At 36.3% G+C, this 18,311-nt stretch overlaps 1 protein-coding gene across 4 annotated transcripts in view; it reads left to right on the top strand.

Moving 5' to 3' along the window:
• Positions 1–1,551: 1,551 nt before the first annotated feature.
• The window catches only part of LOC124712559 (putative uncharacterized protein DDB_G0282133), a 173,341-nt gene continuing 156,581 nt past the window's right edge, over positions 1,552–18,311 (top strand). The window contains exon 1 of one of the 4 annotated variants that reach the window (XM_047242870.1): positions 1,552–1,694. The gene's annotated coding sequence lies outside the window, so the exon portion shown is untranslated. Of the gene's footprint in view, positions 1,695–2,337; positions 2,559–18,311 lie in introns of those variants that run through there. The other 3 variants (XM_047242872.1, XM_047242871.1, XM_047242869.1) reach the window with 3 other exon arrangements.

The following is an 18,311-nucleotide window of genomic DNA, read 5'->3' as shown; positions in this document are numbered from 1 at the left end:
AGATCACAAAGAGCCATCAAACGTAACCAGAAGGTTAAACATGGTTTCCTTAAGTAACCTTTAGAGCTGCGAGCATAAAAATTACTCACGAAAATGCAACACTGTTAAAATTTTTTCTTTCACATTGATCTTTAAACAAAAAACCACAAAATTTATAACAGATCATCTACTATAAGAAAATTCATTTTACAGACTTACAACAGTATTACATATTCACAGGAATGCATCATGTGGTCATCAGCAATATAGTACTCGCATTGCGAAACAGTAATAAGGCAATCAAAACACAGGTGTATGTGTACTTACTTGATTTGGAGAGAAATTAAGAATTTTTCACATGCAAATCAATCTTTGGTTTGGTTGAAAACTCCCTTATAAATTAAACTTTGGGAAAATCTAGTACATCCATGGAGTTTCTTATGATTGCCAGCGTGTTGGCCATGTCTCCTATGGCCACTGTTCTGTCTCTGCCAGCAGGGCCTCAATGCTCTCTCTGTTCCGATGCATGTTGTAATGTTAGCCTCCAACACCTACACTTATGTTCTGTAATGTTAATTGTCACACAATTCACAGGTACAAGCCCTCATACAATCTAGATAATCTCTGGTAGAAGTGGCAAATAAAGTATGTATGTTTTTAATTTCTAGTATTCTGACTGACTTCCTAAGCTCATGCCAGACAGGAATGCACAGATCTTTGTATTACAATATGGAACCTCAGTTTGCACTCTTGACAATTATATCCATAGTTCATAGTCAAGCAATGTGAATTACAGTTCTTCTGAATGATTTTCTTATGTTTAATGAATACCATTAAAGAACAGTACTAGCAGAGTAGGCCTGTATTCTGATACAGTATGGTACACTTGCGAGACAAAATTCTCTCGGGATTCTAAAATGAAATCTAACTTTTGAATTTTACAGTTTACTGCACATTATATTCAATTTCCTTATTAGTGAATAAAGGTTTCTGCGTTCACGATTTGGCGCTTTCCGAAGAATCAGGTTGTATGTTGATACAATAATTAAGAGTAAATTTATTTCAGTTCGTGTATTGCAAATTATTTTCATTACATACCAAAACTGCCACAATAGTAGTAGTAGAAATTGTAAATCATATAGTAATCGATTCGCCGGTAACGTAAAGATTAACACCTAATAACATGGGACATATGGCAAGTAAGTGTCCGATTTCCGCGTGACTCAAAACTTAAGAACTAGCGATACGAGGATATAATAGCCAAATCACAGAACATCAATTTTGCACTCGAATTTTAATACGTGAGCAAGTGGTTACAGAATGTTCACGATACAATATCAACTAGACACTTCTAACAGCTGAGCAAATTATTAGCACGACGAAGATCAGTAAGATACACTGGTGTGCTTGATGCGAACAAGCTGAAGTAACAAAATGCATTTCTTCAGACTTAGTTTTCTTAATTGTGCCCGCAAAGAAGTTCTGCGTAGAATGCAAGTCTTAATCGCGCAAGTAGTCTTTTGTTTCAGATTACTGCCAACTTTACAAATTATAGATAACAAAACCGGGTGCACTGTAGTTGCTATCTGAATGTCACGTTGCGCTGTTATGGAAATTGTGTTATGCAGTAATTCAACAGTGGGCGCTACTTACAACTCTTCGAGGAGGCGACTTACAGTAAAGACGCGAGTCATCTCTACTCGTACGAATGTAAGGTACGAAGAACAAATCAAATCTGTAGTTCCAGCACTGCGTGAGAAAAGTCGGAATTTGACCCCACAGCGACGCTACGTATTGGGCGTAGAACAAAGTTTGACACCTACATATCGTTTAACACTGAGAATAATTTATGTAATCTGTTTTACATGAATACGATATTCCTATTTAATGACATGCCTGAACCTCAAGCTTTAGTTTCACAACACAGCTTGCTCTCACTGCGACATAATTCGCTAATGTTGGCAGAAAGACCTTCATCCAAAACTGTTCTGGGAGCTCGAAGGGCATAATTTATTGAGTTTTCTCTTCATACACTATGAAGCTGATCTGCACTTGATAATAGTATATCTTTTGACATAAATGGTTTCATTTCCCCAATGATCCGAGCAATCCCCAAATTGAGAGTCGTGACGAGTGACGCGTTTTGTACTTCAGTCGTGAAAAAAACACTAGCATTATTTTATTATGATATTATCAATGCTCACATTGTTGTGCACAAACCTCGATTACAAAGCCATATCCTCTATTAAAGTTCAGAAATAAATAATTTCTCAAAGGTGGCAACACTTCCTTGTGCTACGCACTTAAGATATTTATTTAACATGTTTCGCGGTATGAAAAAAATAGAAACTCATAGGAATACTTATTATTTACATATATATGAGCGTTTTAACACGGGGAGGGAAACTTAAGGTAGTACTAACAGATTACTGCTAAGCCGAAATGTGCAGCTCAAATCTTGAAGGGGAAGTCCCGAATGACGAAAGGCATTGTGAGGTACGTGTTGGGGAATTTACTTACAGTGGCAGTTGCTGATCATAAAGGTCGAAACGTCCAGCAAACTTGGTGTTGCGTGGAAGGTAGGCATATAATTCGTTCATTCTCCTGGTGTATCAGTGAATGATTTAAACCTTTAGAAAATGGCAGGCATTCGTCGCACTTTACACCCTTACATGATAATGTACGTTACTGGTGTAAGTGTGAGTAAAGAGGTTTCTTTGTTAGAAGGTGCAGAAACACGTGCTGCTATGGTTATTGTTGCATTGTAATATTTAGTGTGAAGTACTAACATTCACATAGAGCCATCCGTGAATTGTGTTATAATGTTAATTAATATTAGTACTCATAGCATTCATGTTCGAAAGAATAGTATCAACAACTCCTTCAGAACTATATTGCCGCAGAAACTAATTGTTATATAAATTGATATGAATATCTACTGTGTGACTTGCTATCGGCGCAGTAAATTTTAGATTAGGAAGGTCCTGTCTACAACCAATGGTTAGTGCAAGGACTTTGTTCCTACATGTTAAGAAACCTGCTTTTCTGGCAATAGTTTGAGAATGTGGATAGACAAAATCATTGGTCTTATGTCACGCACAACTTTCCTGCATAAACGGTAGATCATTTCTGGTCCAGATAAACTTATGAGTTGACTGCTTCTTTAATTTCATGTCCAGATTGTGTGGATTAGCCTGATTTTTATAGAACATTTAGCTTAAATTACGTTTTAAAAAACGAAGAAAAGGTAATCCAAATGGTACCAAACTACTGAAATGCTTGAAGCAAGAATAACGAGGTGAAGGAGTCCATAGGAAACTTTGAACTGGTCGAACGAAGTGATACCATATGTTCTATTGAAAGGACATGTATATACAAATCAATATGAAGTAGCTTCAGAATAAATGGATAGAGACTTGTTTAAGTAAAATGAAAATATGTTGGTCCCCGGTGACGGTCATATGTTGAGTATGTTGTAGTATTAAAATTTCCCATGGCATTGTATTTCTGTGACAACAGTTTTAGATACTTTATATGCATTTGCTTCCTGTAATATTTGTAATGGGGCTGATAACCTTGGCGTTGAGTGCCTGTAAGCTCCCAATGCTCCTACACACACTGCATTTCCTTTCATCTGATACCGAGATTATGTAGTTAATAGAATAACGGAGAAACTACAGCAACATTTATTTATGTGTTTTTTCAGGAATCATCTTGCAATGATATTTTAACCTTTTTGTCAATATAATACAATGATAATAAACATCTCACAAAAGCATATACACAGAATATGTCAGTATGTTTTTATGAGGATAGGGCACATGGTTGGCTGTGGCCTTGCTGAAGTAGCCATCCTGGCATTTGCCCGATAGGATTTAGGAAACCCACAGAAAACCTAGATCAGGATGGCCAGACAGACAAATCCCATCTTCCCAAATATAAGGTCAGTGTGTTAATAACTGTATTGTGAATATGGCTTATAATTTTGTGCAGTTTCTTCATGTCTCTCAACATCATCACTGCAGATGCCATGAACATTCATTGGTGACTTTGCAACCATGCTCATGCTGCTTGCCCTCACTTCAGTCCATTCTGAAAAATGACACCTGGCCTATAAATATGCTGCTGTGCCTCATGCACTTCACAATGTCCTCCCTTCTTTTTGTGTGGAGAATTTGAGCCAACATCCCCCTTAATGTGTAGCATTTTGATTTGACTAGAATGACAGGATGTTAAACGCCATGCACTCTCTTTGTAAAAACATTACATTATGATCATATCTCATAATGTTAAAGAGTGTTGTAGTTGTCCCCTTTCATTATTAACCCATAATCTTATTTGTACAAGTAGCCTAATTTATAATTTTGTTGTATATACAATACTTATGTAGTACATTACTTGTGAATTATGTTTCACGTTTGTTAAATATTTGTACTGTGTCATTGTATTCTGTAATGGGAGGAGAAAAATGTGGAAAGAGCTCTGGCCATAGCAAAAATATAAATATGTAGCCTACTACAGACATTACGAAATCCATATCTTTGTCATCAATTAATCATTTACTGTGTGCTAAAAGTGAAATTATGAGAATACAACTAAAATTTACCTTGAGCAATAATAAACAAGAAACACGTGAGGCCTTAATTGCGATAGCTCCGCATCTGCAGTCTCCATATCTTGTTGCAGTTATATGTGAATATGAAATAGTGTTTCATTTTTCTTTAATGTGTTTGGAGAGTATTTATATTTGTGCATATTTACTCCAAATTCAAAACAAACCTTCCTAGCTAAAGTATTAAAAATGGGGTCGTACCATTTTATCTTAGATCTGTTTCCTGTGGGAGAATCATGTACACACACACACTCTCTCTCTCTCTCTCTCTCTCTCTCTCTCTCTCTCTCTCTCTCTCTCTCTACTTACACCCTTTCGTGTGAAGAAGAGGTGTTTTTTTGTGTGGCAGACCAATCTGCAGCATAACCTGAAATCTTTTAAGTTTTTTATTGCTGTTGTTTGTACCATAGTTAATAAATGCAGATATGAAGACATGCGAGCCAAATCCATTATTACCAGCACTGACTTTACATTTAGTACAGGTTTGTGTGTGGATAACAAAAGTCCTGGACTAAATTCAGAAAACCTGTTTTACATAATATAGTAATTGCTTTTGAATATTTTGGTGTGTGTAATATTCATAAACCATAAGAAAAATTATGCAGACATGCTTTTGAATATTTTGGTGTGTGCAATATTCATAAAACAAAAATTATGCAAACATTTAACTAGTACAGAACAAATCCTAAACTGGGTTAATGCAACTGCTACACGAGAAGGGAGTCAGAATAGATCTAAGTAACTACAGAGGAATTTCACTAACAGCAGTTGCGTATAAAACTCTTCTCGAAAGAGCAGAGAAGCAACTTGAACCAAAAGTTGAAGAATGTCAGACAGGACTCTCATCGGGCTATTAATGTCCAAAGCAAACTGTAAACCTAAAGCTAATCCTAAGACATTAGAGAATTTGTAGAAAAAATGTAGTTGGCACATTTATTGTTTTCAAAATTAAGCCTATGACTCAGTTCCCAGCAAATCATGCTCCCAAATATTGAAAGAACAAGATCTAGATGTGAAAACACTTGCAGTCATAAAACGGACACTGACCAGACGAAACCAGTGTCAAATGCACGGAGAAACTCCCAGATCCTTTCGAAATCAAAATAGTAGTTAGACAAGATGAACTGTCTCCATTACTTTTCACTTATGGCCTTGAGAAAGTGACACAAATACGGTGCAAACTGAAATCAGCCCATAAAACTGACCAAACAATCACTTTAGGTAGAAGCAAGTTACGTGTACACTGTGTAGCATTCACAGATGGTTTAGCAATAGTAACTCATGACATTGCATCAGCCCGAAATCAACTAGCTAGTTCCACAATTTAAATATGCAAGTGAAACCATTCAGGAAAACTACATTGATACAAAAGCAAACAATATTAGATGCCAAAGGATGGAAACTGAATACTGACTTAAAATCCAAAATATCTACAAGAAATGTTGAAAACATAGAGAAAGGGAAGAAAAATTCTAAGCCTAAAACTTGTAGACGAACAATACCGACTCGTAAGTTTCCCCTCCCCTATCAGCAAGAGTAAATCAAAATGGACATGATGAAATAGGTTGGCAAAACAAAAACTAATCTGAAATACGTAGGAATTACTCCAGAAGTTCAACACCGTGTAGCCTTCAGGTCCAAAAGGAAAAACCAAAGAGGAAGACTTCAGTCTGAAGAGATAAATAAACACTGCAGGAAGAGAATGAAAAAAACATGGACACAAAGAAAGTCAAATGCCCACCTCTTAAGTATTTATTTGGTCCTGATACTCTTATTTGCAAATAAGAATAATAAATCTATATTCACAACATGTCAGTTGTAGTACAAGAATTTCAGGAAGAGGGCATAACATAAAATAAAATAATGTCAGTGGGTGATTCCTCTCACTGAGCATGTGTTACAAAGTAGTGCGTTAAGTCAGGGTGTTGGTGGTGTGAATTTACTGACGAAGCACTCAATTTCGGCTTTATGAGTCACAGAAGTGATGCATTTTGTTCATTGCAGACAATATTACAGGCCATTTATAATCTCTATTACACACACTGAAACAAAAACAATCTTGAAAATTATTCACTGGTTCTCTGCAAATGGACTTTCATTGAAACAAATACTGCAGTTTTGTTCTGCAGAAGGCCTGACTCACCAGAAATTACTTGTGAGAAAATAACTGCTGAAATGGAAGTCACATATTACACATCTTGGTCATATAAACTCTGCAACTTCTGTCTCACAGGCAATAGTTAACTTGGCAGATAGAAACTGTCAAAAAGTTAACATGGCATTAATTGCTGGGGCAGCTCTTCCCCGTGGAAGAAAGTGTTCATTTCACAGAAGCGCATAAGGGTAATAAGTCTTGACCCTTTTGTAGATGGCACTTTAAACAGTTTCATATCATGGCAATGGCCTCAGTACATGTATCCCCCTTATATGTGGTGATTTTTAATATGTGCCTGTACTCTTAAATCAACATGGGGTATACAGCAGAGTCTACAGTGTAGCCTGTCACATATAAAGCATTCATTCCATTCACTGGTGGAGAATGGTAAGGGTAAGATGGAGAATTGTAAGGGTAACTCTGTAAATTTTACTAGGGTTATTTTATATGTGAAGTCTCTGTCACATCCTTTTGTAGGTGACTGAGCAGCATTTTATGATCCTGTCTCACAGACTGGTTTTGAAATATTTGCGGCAGGTTTTGTGAGAAGACTGCTAAAGGTCTTGTCTGTAATTCTAAAACATCTTCCTCTGTGGAAGACTATCATCACCTTATTTGTTGCTTTGCTGATGTGCAGTCATAAACTTATAGCAACTGGCAGTAGGTTTTGACAACTCGTTTAAAGTGCTGGGCACTCACAAGTAAAATATTTAGTTACCTTAACCACCACTGACACACATACGTAAAGGACATCTTTGCCATCTATATGTATTTGGCAGTGTTGCAGTTTCACCCATTTCATTTCTGAAGGCAGTTTAGGCATCAAGTCAGAACATGAATAAAAACAGAACTATACAGCATTCAGCAGTAGCAGGCCAGAAACAATGTTTCCTTTGGTCAGCAAACAATGTTTTGAGCTCAGTGTAAATAGCTTGAGAATCTGTTAATGAACATAGTTCTAACTTTCATGAGCTTGATCTGACTTTCAACTTGCTATGTTGAAGAACACATTGGACACAACATGACAAATCATGCCAAAAGGAAGCTACCAACATCTCCAGTACAGCACTAACAGTTATATTTGTGAATCTGTATGCTATCAGGTACAAGATTGCAATTTTTGTACAAACATGTGACAAATATACATCATAGTAGTATTTCAACATTATGTCAATAAAACAAGATATAATACTGTAGTGACAGTGGAAGAACAGTTAAGGTATTGTATTTAATGTACGAAGATTACAGATACACTAACTCTGCCACAAAGGAATTTATTTAGAAACTTAATGAAATTTTATTTTTAATAGTGTCATGTCACTTTACTAAAACTACCAGTTTTGTACAAACAGGTATCCTATTGGTATACAGCAGATGGTTTTTACTCTAAAAGATGAGCTTCCATCAGGTGAACAAATTATGTAGCTTTCAGGTGATTGATTAGATCTAAAAGTGTCTTGGGATCAACATGAAAAGAACATCAGTGGTTTACAAGACAATTTTCGGATTGTGACCCCAAATATATATTGGATCATACTATTTTTAAATTTTTGCAAGCAAAATATCATATGGTAGTATTATTTTGTAAGGACACTCAACTTGTGTGTGCAGTATTTTAAAACAGCAAAAGAAAGCTATCGAGGTAATTACTCATTTTGAAATTATTGTACTGCTTAAGAATTAAGGCCAGAGAGCTTTACACCCTCATAAATAATTTTCATTTTAATATCAAGGGAAGTATCATTTGACTCCAGAATCAAACTTTTAACATTTATACAGGCTTAGATGTCCCTCCAGATGTTCAAGGTAATCAGTGTTTCAAACTTAAATAATCAATCAGTCTGTGTATTTCTTTTATCCTGTACAAGACAAACGGCATTGACGTTCTGTGTATTTTAAAGCTTCTATTACCTCTGGTAGTCTTCATTGCCTCAATTATTGCACTCCATCTTGTTTCAGACAGACTGTGAAGAGATTGAAAACTAGTGTGTTTAAATAACTCTGTCCATCTCTGTGGGCTTGCACTGAAGAAAGTGTACAGCTGGTTCAGACAGCTTAAGAATACATCTACTACTTCATTACTTCTTGTAGCATGTAATTCTACTAAGTTTGAAGTATGAGCTGCACAAAGAGAAAATGTTACCAGCGGATTAATTTCTCTAACTTTTGCGTGCATAGCTTTTATGTGTGTAATCATATTTGATCCATTATCAAAGCACTGACTGTGACAGTGCTGTAAATCAAATTCATGCTTGTTAAAAACTTCTGTGATAACATTACTAACCGCATCATCTGTCTTTTCTGCTAATCAAAATATTCCAGAAACCTCTCATTTATCTCATCATTAAAAAAAAATATACCCTAAAAACAGAATATTCTGTTCGGTCTCAACTTCTTCCCTTTGTTCTAAGATTTTATTTATTGTATATCTCCATACAAAGATAAAATCTCATTCTGTGCTCTCCAAGATAAACAGTGCTCTATCTTTTCATGTTACTCTTGACAGCTTTTAACATAAATAGTATATTTTCTTAAAAATATATCATATTTAGCCAGTAAGTCACCTAACTCCAAGAAGTTACGATTATCTGGCTCTCCTAACTGGTGACTACTTCTTCTAAAAGGCAAATTTTGTGTGGATAACAAGTTGCTTTGTTTTAGGAATAGTTTATGGAACATGGAAAGCACACTGCTGCATAGTTGGCTTTGTCCATGACATCTCAATGCTAAGCAGTTATTTTTATGCAACAAACTTCTCATAATCAGAAAGAGTGGAGTATAGCTCTTTCAAAGCTGTTATTGTGTAGTCGAATCCTTGATCCAGTGTAGCTAACCTTGATGTAACAAGCTTTTTGGATTCATTCTGAAATACTAGCCATGGATTATAGAAGATTTTTTCCTTTCTGTCACTCCACACTAATCAATCCCTTTTTACTTGAAATTTGTTGTTACAGCATTTGGAATTCAAGTGATACTTGGTAAATACTCTACTTTGTTTGTCTACAATCTGATGAACTGTTCAATGATCAGTGTTTGAAATGCCCTTTCTAAAAATTCTGTCTCTGTTACTGTTATTAAATGGATATGGCCATTGTCCAGGATCACTTGGATTCCAGTCACAAGTCTGTGGATACAAACTCAAGACTTCTTTTCTCTTTTATCTCTCCTTTGTCAGATGGCAAAATGCCTACATCAGATGCTGCTAGTTTAGGTGTTTGCTCAGAACAAGTTTCAGTTTCTGCTGATGTTGAAGGGTTACTTACATTCATCACAGAACTATGTTTTGGCAAAAAGTAATCAAGTATTGGGTTTTTAATTTTCTCTAGCTCTTTCATAAATTTTTCACCGCTTTTACATTTCTGTGATCACATCTGAGCAGTACATTTATGTGCATAACCATACATTATCCTGGAAATAAATAATTAAAATACATACTAAAATATGTTTAAAGTAACAAAGAACACTTTAAATAACAGTGAAATTTGTGGTAATAAATTATTTTTTTAAATTTTATAACGTACCTCAGAATAACAATGATATAATAGATACCTGTGGTATTTACATAAGCAAAGAAGGATAATTTTCACAAAAAGTTATTATCATTCTGCCATCAGCCCCAGTGTTCACTGAATTAATGAAAATAAGCACAGCACGTAAGTCTGAAATACACTGCATATAAAACATCAGTGTTCGGACACTAAAACCAAGCATGAAAACATCGGTCATCGCAAATTTTGCCAATGCTGCTTTTATAAAAATAGCAAAGTCATAAGTGCTAGGGTCTCTAAATTCCTGTAGGCTCGTTATCGATGGAATAAATGTTATGCTTGTGACCTAATGGGCTTTAGAGAGTTGCTTAGTCAATGTTTGAAAGTGTATTTAATTTCTAGAAAAGTTACAATTATTTGTTGTTAAGAAACATGCCAAATGCTGGATGTGGGGATTTATCAATTGACCGTACAAGCTCGTGTGACAGGCGAGCAACCTTTCAATCCCTGAATCAAGATATTCAGCTTATTTGTAGAAAGAGTGGCTTTTGAGATATATTTTTAAGTTTCTGTTGAACTGATTGTGGTTCTTTATGTGAGAGCTTGCTGAATATCTCCCTGGCAGAGTACATACTCCATTTTGAACACCCTAGACAAGAAGTCAAAGTCTACATGAAAATTATTGTTGTCTACAAAATCCATTAAAGAGCAAATGTACTGTGCAGTGAGAGTGAGAACACTAACATGCTTAAAAAGACTTTTGCAAGATACATGGTTATCTGCTTCACACGATATTCTTACTTATTGCTTCTGATAAACAGGTATTTTTTGTACTTTAGGTGAACTGCTGCAGAAGATACGAGTAATTGCATTAGAAAATGTGCAAAATAAGCCAACAGTCTTGTCTTTACGTCAACATGACGAAAATTATTTCTTGGGACACTATACTGATCATCTTGATTAATTTATCCTTGTGGTGATTCCAGTTAGACTCCTTAGAATTTTACACAGTGTGTGTCATTTAGTGTATGACTATTAATGTTTACTTATGGTGCTATTGCAATTATTGCTTTTTTTAAAGTGCATATTATTAAACTTCATGAGATTAAGGCTTAAACTGTAAGCTTTTTAAGTGTCTTCAGCTAAAACCTGGTCTGTGTCTGCTAAGATTGAGTTTGGGCTCGTGCTTCATAATCACCAACATTAACAGTTTGCAAACTGCACTTTAAAGTCATGAGAAGATTATTTATGTAGATAAAGAACAAGAAGGCTACTTATGTAGGTAAAGAGTAAGAGAGGGCTAAGTACCAATCCTTGTGGCATTCCATCTCTTTGTTCCCCATTCTAAGATAAATTTTAAGCCTGAGATACAGTTTTCAGCGAGACTAAGTGCTTTCTGTTTTGAAGAAAATACTATTGGTGCAAGAAGGATCCATCAGTGCTGTAACATATTAGTTTTCCAAGTAGAATGTTGTGATTCACCTGATGAAAGGCTTTGGAGAGGCCTCAAAGTATATCAGCAAGATATTTTTTTCTTGTTTAGCTCTGCCAAGGCATCATTTGTGATGTATTATATTGCTTTCTGTGTGCAGAATTCTGTATAAAAGGCAAACAGAGATGCAGTTAATTATGCTCTGCTCTGTTCAGTGAGCCAGTATTTAATCATAAGCAATTTCTCAACACTTCTGAAGAGACAGGAAGGATAGTTAGCTCTATTATTAGGGACGGTTTTTATATCTCCAGTATTCCAGATAAGTGTTGCTACAGTGTATTTAAGTCCGCCAGAAAATATGCCATGTGTCACTGCTTGATTATAGGTATAAGTAAGGTAAACCTCCCCAACTGAATGCCTCATCATCGGATGTGGTATGGAGGGGCACGTGATCAGCACACCACTCTCCTGGTCATTTTTGGGTTTCTTGGCTGTGGAACTGCTTATGATCAGTCGAGTAGCTCCTCAGTTGGCATCAGAAGGCTGAGAGCACTCCATAACAGTCCTCTCGCCAAGGAAAAATCCCTGGCAGTACCGGGAATTGAACCTGGGTCACCCACAGGGCAGATGATGACGCTGACCTCTCAGCTACAGAGACGGTCAATTGCAAAGATAGTTTAAGGGTAAAACTATATCAAGTCAGCCCTACATTTTAAAATTATGCTAAAGAACTGGCATAGGCAGCATATGGTCACATGAATTTTGTTGCTGGTGCATGCAGTGTCTGCTCAAATGAATTTAATGTAGGCTATCTCTGTTAGGTTATTTTTTGTGGCTGCAACATTTCCTCACACTGTGAGTAGGTAATCATTTAATCTGATGGCCTGTGAGTTTCATCTGTTAACATTTCAGCCAAAGTTATTTTTACTGGGGAGTGGGGGGAGGCTCTTAGATTGCAACTTTGGTTTCTGTTTATTAATATTACTAATAGTTTTAGTGTTATCCTTAGACTTTTTTTCCAGCAAAGTACTTGCGTTTTGCTGCTTTTATGATTGACGGAGGATTTTGTTATTCTGGTGGTAGTAGAGCTTCTACCATTGATTACAGCCTTTCCTTGGGATTATGTAGACTACTCATGTCCTAGCACAAGATACTTAGATTCCAGGAGTCACTCATCCCTATCCTTCTGTGTTTGATTTTGCGCTTACTTCTTTTAGAGGTAAAGGACACCCAAAATGCTGTAGGAATGAGTTTGAGAAATGATTCCATGATACTTTCAGTTCTATGATCCGTACCTAGGTGGTCAGTATATTTTATTGTAAACAGTTGACCATTTTTGTCAGATAAACCACTGCAGATTTTTGTATATAAAAACAAGTGATCAGTAGGTGTTCCACTTCGCCCTTCAGTCCCCATAGAGAATTTTACAATGGAAAACTATCAAGAAGTGGGCATCAACAGTTCTATGTGCTCATGGTCAGTACTGTCAGGTAGAAAAACAACACTGCAGACTCCGAAATCAGTGATCCTCCATTTAAATCTGTATAACCTTATTAAAAAATATCTATTTGATGATGCTTAAGACTGTTCCTGCTGGAGACCTGTAAACCATCAACATTAAAGTGTGTGTGTGTGTGTGTGTGTGTGTTTCCTGTTTTCCTGATCCACTATTGTGGCACAGCATTCACAAAGCGGTTCAACATAGTATTCATTAACGTGAAGGGCCTGCACACAATTTGCATCTATCCTTTCATCCTTATGTGCGAAATATGAAGTTCAGCCTTTTTATTTACGGGGCTTCTATTGTTTAATGAAGGGCCCGAAATACATTTTCTTTAATATTGATGTCTTTGACCATGCTGCAGTATTCTGTTTTACTAGTAGCTATTTAAATTGTTAAGGCACACACTTCTAACAGCATGCTTGACAGGAGCACACATGTAAGCTTGCTTGCCCATGTATAAGATGAATTTGCGCAAGCATCACAGTTGCATACTTGTTTTTAACCTCTCTTTACTCCACATATCATGTTTTTATTTATTTATTTTCACAAGCAAACAAATTGGCTGTCAAATCCTGCATATTGTTACCTGAGCTCAACAATTTCTGATAAACAATTCCGCTCATACAAGCACACTTTTACATGTGTGCTTGTCAGGCGTACATTTATGTGTGACTACCTTAACTTCATTTATTGTGCAACTCTGTCTAATGCATGAATTTACCTCAGGAGGCATGCTGGAAATCACTGGAATTGGATGGATGTCGCTGTGGTCAGACTGGATGCTCCTGGCATTTAGATGTACAAGTAACTTCTTATTTTAAGTCTTCACATGTGATCTATTTTGTGTATGATAGCACTGAATGAGGGACAGTCCATCAATCCCATCCAAGTGTGGACATCCTTCTCCCCTGAGCAATTTTGTGAGTTCTGCATTAACACCTTCTTGAGAACATTTCATGCAGCACTTACTATATCGCTCAAAGAGTTACATGGTCTTCATGATGAGCAATCTTAACAATTTTCCTATCATCCTCAATTTTATTATGGCAATGGTCCAAGCTGTTGCTTGCATCACCCTACGAGTATTACACAATCTTCTTTTCCAGGATCCTTCCCCAAAAAGTCTAAATCACAGGTAACGTCTATGAGCCCTGCACTTGGCTAAAAAATACTAGTTACATGATATCTGTACTTGCTCTCTGTAATCACTTCTCAAAGAATTCTGCACTATTTAATATTGCCCTCCCATGCTTACAGCAATACTTCCTTTGTCTTCTTAAAACTTTTATCCCTACACTTCTTGCACATAATTCATTCTATTTTCATATTGTTTCTGAACTTCTTGGAATGCTTTTGTCCTCAGTTTCCAAAGCATGAAGCTATTGGACACAACTAGACTGAAACAATCAGACTTGCAACATCCCTTGGGTCTTTTCACTAATTTGTAAGGCTTTACTGTAATCCAGTCTTCTGGTGTAGCCCTAGCATAACTGCTGCAGACTGCAGCTTGCGAAGCTGTTATGTCTTCTTTTGTTACTGCCAAGTCAGCTAGATAAATTGTTGCATAGCAGCAGTGAGAATCATTGCAACTCCATAAATGGCCAATATCATTCCTCATGTAGATCGTATTACAACAACCCACATGAAAGTTACATGGAAAGTTCTCAAACTGATTGCCATTCCTGATAATTCTGTGGCAATCTGCACATTTGTCCATTATGACAATCAAGCTGTTCAGGTTTAAAGCTTTTTTCGAGCAAATTAAATCGGAACAATTTTTGATATAATTATTTGTAAATGAGAATACTCTTGATAATTGCATTATGTAATTCAAAGGTAGCTTTAAGCCTTAAATACTTTGAGTTACAGAATTTTTTATGAAGGAAAATGAAAATTATTCTTAAAGTTAACTGTATTTACGTGTAAGAAATAAAGTTATTAATGCAAAATTATGTTCACGGAATTTATAAGATTAGTTCGTTTAATCATCTGTGTCAATTAGCGAAGGTTTTTCCATAGGTGCAGACATTTACTGCCACAGCAACAGAGGTTAGGTTAATTCACAACCACCATACTATTGATACAAATTGTAATAACATGTCACTTACATTATACTCAAAACTGTATAATAAAATTATGTTAAGCTGTTGTATCGAACCATGGCTATTCAGATATTGGTGATGATGTGTTGACACATTTAGACTATAGTCTTTAGGCTGTACAAGGTGTTTCAAGCCTTTAGGGTCAAATTGGAATGCCCCACAACTGATTGTATTGAGATAGGATATCGGTGGTCAGAAATGCATGTTTATTGTGTTGTGAACATACACTGCATAACAGCAGCAGAGCTCATAGTAAGTGTTCAAAGTGCTGACAACCAGTCTCAGTGCATGCATGGCAGTGGTGCATGAATTTCTGCCGTACTCTGTAAAAAGATCCCTGGTGTCTCTAGTTCTAGAAGTTGTGTAGAGTAAGTCTATTTTTGATGACCAGGTATATGCGCAACACAACGCAAGACCCAGTTTGCCAGTGACTGTGAACATAAGGCAGTCTAGGCACTGCAGGCATCCCAATTGCTGTCATAAACATAATACTCCTGAGAATAGATTAGTAACTATACTTTACCATTGAATGGCTGAATAATTTCAGCAAGGAACCTATGACATTGGGAGCAGTTGTTAGGCGAAGACAAATTCTGTGTCAGAGAGAGAGTGGGCACCACATTGATTTTGTGTGTACTAGAAATGCTTTAATAATGATTTAATTTACCAGTTACGTTAAATACACTTTATAAAATGGAAATTGTGTATGTAAGGGAACTTGTATAAAAATGAAACAGCATTTGCTTGTAGAATGATGCATTAGCTCTTCAGGAGAGTGAATTCTGTTCTGAAAATCAGTGGCAAATTAAACGTCTGCCAGTCCAGGACTCAGATCTGGTATAAACAGCAACGGAGAGCATTATAGCAAGTAAATTAATGAAGGAAGATCAAATCTGCCATGATACAACAAAATAAGTCAGGGTACTGTGGTACAAGTTATGAAATAAACTTGCCAGGTTTAAAAGAATGCAAAATCTCCAAATTTTCAACGATTTACAGATGCTTGATACTAGCGTGGACTTCAGTGTGGGACACTTTTAATAGTTTCTGCAATGAACCTGTCTCAGAATGTGATAGAAATTCCAAAGATCTGAGCAACAAGACATAACCAATATCTTACGATAACAGTGCCAGTGAAGTGGAGTTATTAAAGACTTTTTTCTGAAATTCCTTCACCAAAGAAGATGTAGTCAATATTCCAGAATTCAAATCAGGAACAGTTGCCAGCATGATTAATTTGGAACTAGGTACCCTTGGTGTAGTGAAGCAAGCTATGCCACTTAATAAAGGCAACTATTCTGCTCAGTTGTATACCACTTGTTTCTTTTGTAGTATGCTCATGAAATAGCTATATTTTTAGCAGTTGTATACAACTGCTCATTTTATGAATGATTTGTACCTAAATATTGGAATATTTGAATGGGTTGCACTAGTACACAAAAAGTAAATAAAATTAATCTGTCCAGTTATAGACCCACATCTATGACATCAATTTGTAGTCAGATTTTGGAACATGCTGTGTTCCAGCACTATGAAATATGCTGAAGCAAACTATTTGTTGATACATAACCAGATGGATTCAGAAAATACTGTACTTGCAAAAGACAACTGGATCTTTATTCATGGAAAGTAATGAGTAATTATCTGAAGAGGGTTGTAAATTGACAAAAGGTTTTTGACACTGTTCCACACAAGCAGTGTCTATCCAAATTACATGCCTGTGGAACACTGTTTCATTTGTGTGACTGGATTCATGGTTTTTGGGCAGAAAGGTCACAGTTTGTAGTAACTGACAGGAAGTCATCTAGTGAAACTGAAATGATATCTAGGGTTTGCCAAGAACTGTTACAGGCCTTCTGCTACACTTAATCTATATAAACTATGTAGGAGGCAATCTCTCAAAATGAATTGCAAAATTATTTAGACAAGTTATCTCCATGATACAAAAGTATGGAAACTAACACTAAACCATAACATTCAAGGACCTCCACATTAGTGCTAAAAAACTTCTGTTAAATTTAAACAGGAAGTGCAAAATGGCTAAGCAGGGATGGCTGAGGACAAATGTAAGGATATAGAGATGCATATCACTAGGGGTAAGATAGATACTGCCTACAGGAAAATTCAAGAGACCTTTGGAGATAAGAGAACCACTTGTATGAACATCAAGAGCTCAGATGGAAACCCAGTTCTAAGCAAAGAGGGGAAAGCAGCAAGGTGGAAGGGTATATAGAGGGCCTATACAAGGGCGATGTACTTGAGGGCAATATTATGGAGATGGAAGAGGACGTAGATGAAGATGAAATGGGAGATATGATACTGCGTGAAGAATTTGGTAGAGCTCCGAAAGACTGAAGTCAAAACAAGGCCCTGGGAGTAGACAACATTCCATTAGAACTACTGATAGCCCTGTGAGAGCCAGCCAGAAGTTCAACACCGTGTAGCCTTCAGGTCCAAAAGGAAAAACCAAAGAGGAAGACTTCAGTCTGAAGAGATAAATAAACACTGCAGGAAGAGAATGAAAAAAACATGGACACAAAGAAAGTCAAATGCCCACCTCTTAAGTATTTATGTGGTCCTGATAGTCTTATTTGCAAATAAGAATAATAAATCTATATTCACAACATGTCAGTTGTAGTACAAGAATTTCAGGAAGAGGGCATAACATAAAATAAAATAATGTCAGTGGGTGATTCCTCTCACTGAGCATGTGTTACAAAGTAGTGCGTTAAGTCAGGGTGTTGGTGGTGTGAATTTACTGACGAAGCACTCAATTTCGGCTTTATGAGTCACAGAAGTTATGCATTTTGTTCATTGCAGACAATATTACAGGCCATTTATAATCTCTATTACACACTCTGAAACAAAAACAATCTTGAAAATTATTCACTGGTTCTCTGCAAACGGACTTTCATTGAAACGAATACTGCAATTTTGTTCTGCAGAAGGCCTGACTCACCAGAAATTACTTGTGAGAAAATAACTGCTGAAATGGAAGTCACATATTACAGATCTTGGTCATATAAACTCTACAACTAC

The sequence above is a fragment of the Schistocerca piceifrons genome, chromosome 8, assembly GCF_021461385.2.
Source record: "Schistocerca piceifrons isolate TAMUIC-IGC-003096 chromosome 8, iqSchPice1.1, whole genome shotgun sequence".
In the NCBI taxonomy this organism is placed as follows: domain Eukaryota; kingdom Metazoa; phylum Arthropoda; class Insecta; order Orthoptera; family Acrididae; genus Schistocerca; species Schistocerca piceifrons.
The sequence above is the reverse complement of the archived record's forward strand: the minus strand, read 5'-3'. Positions and strand labels throughout refer to the sequence as shown.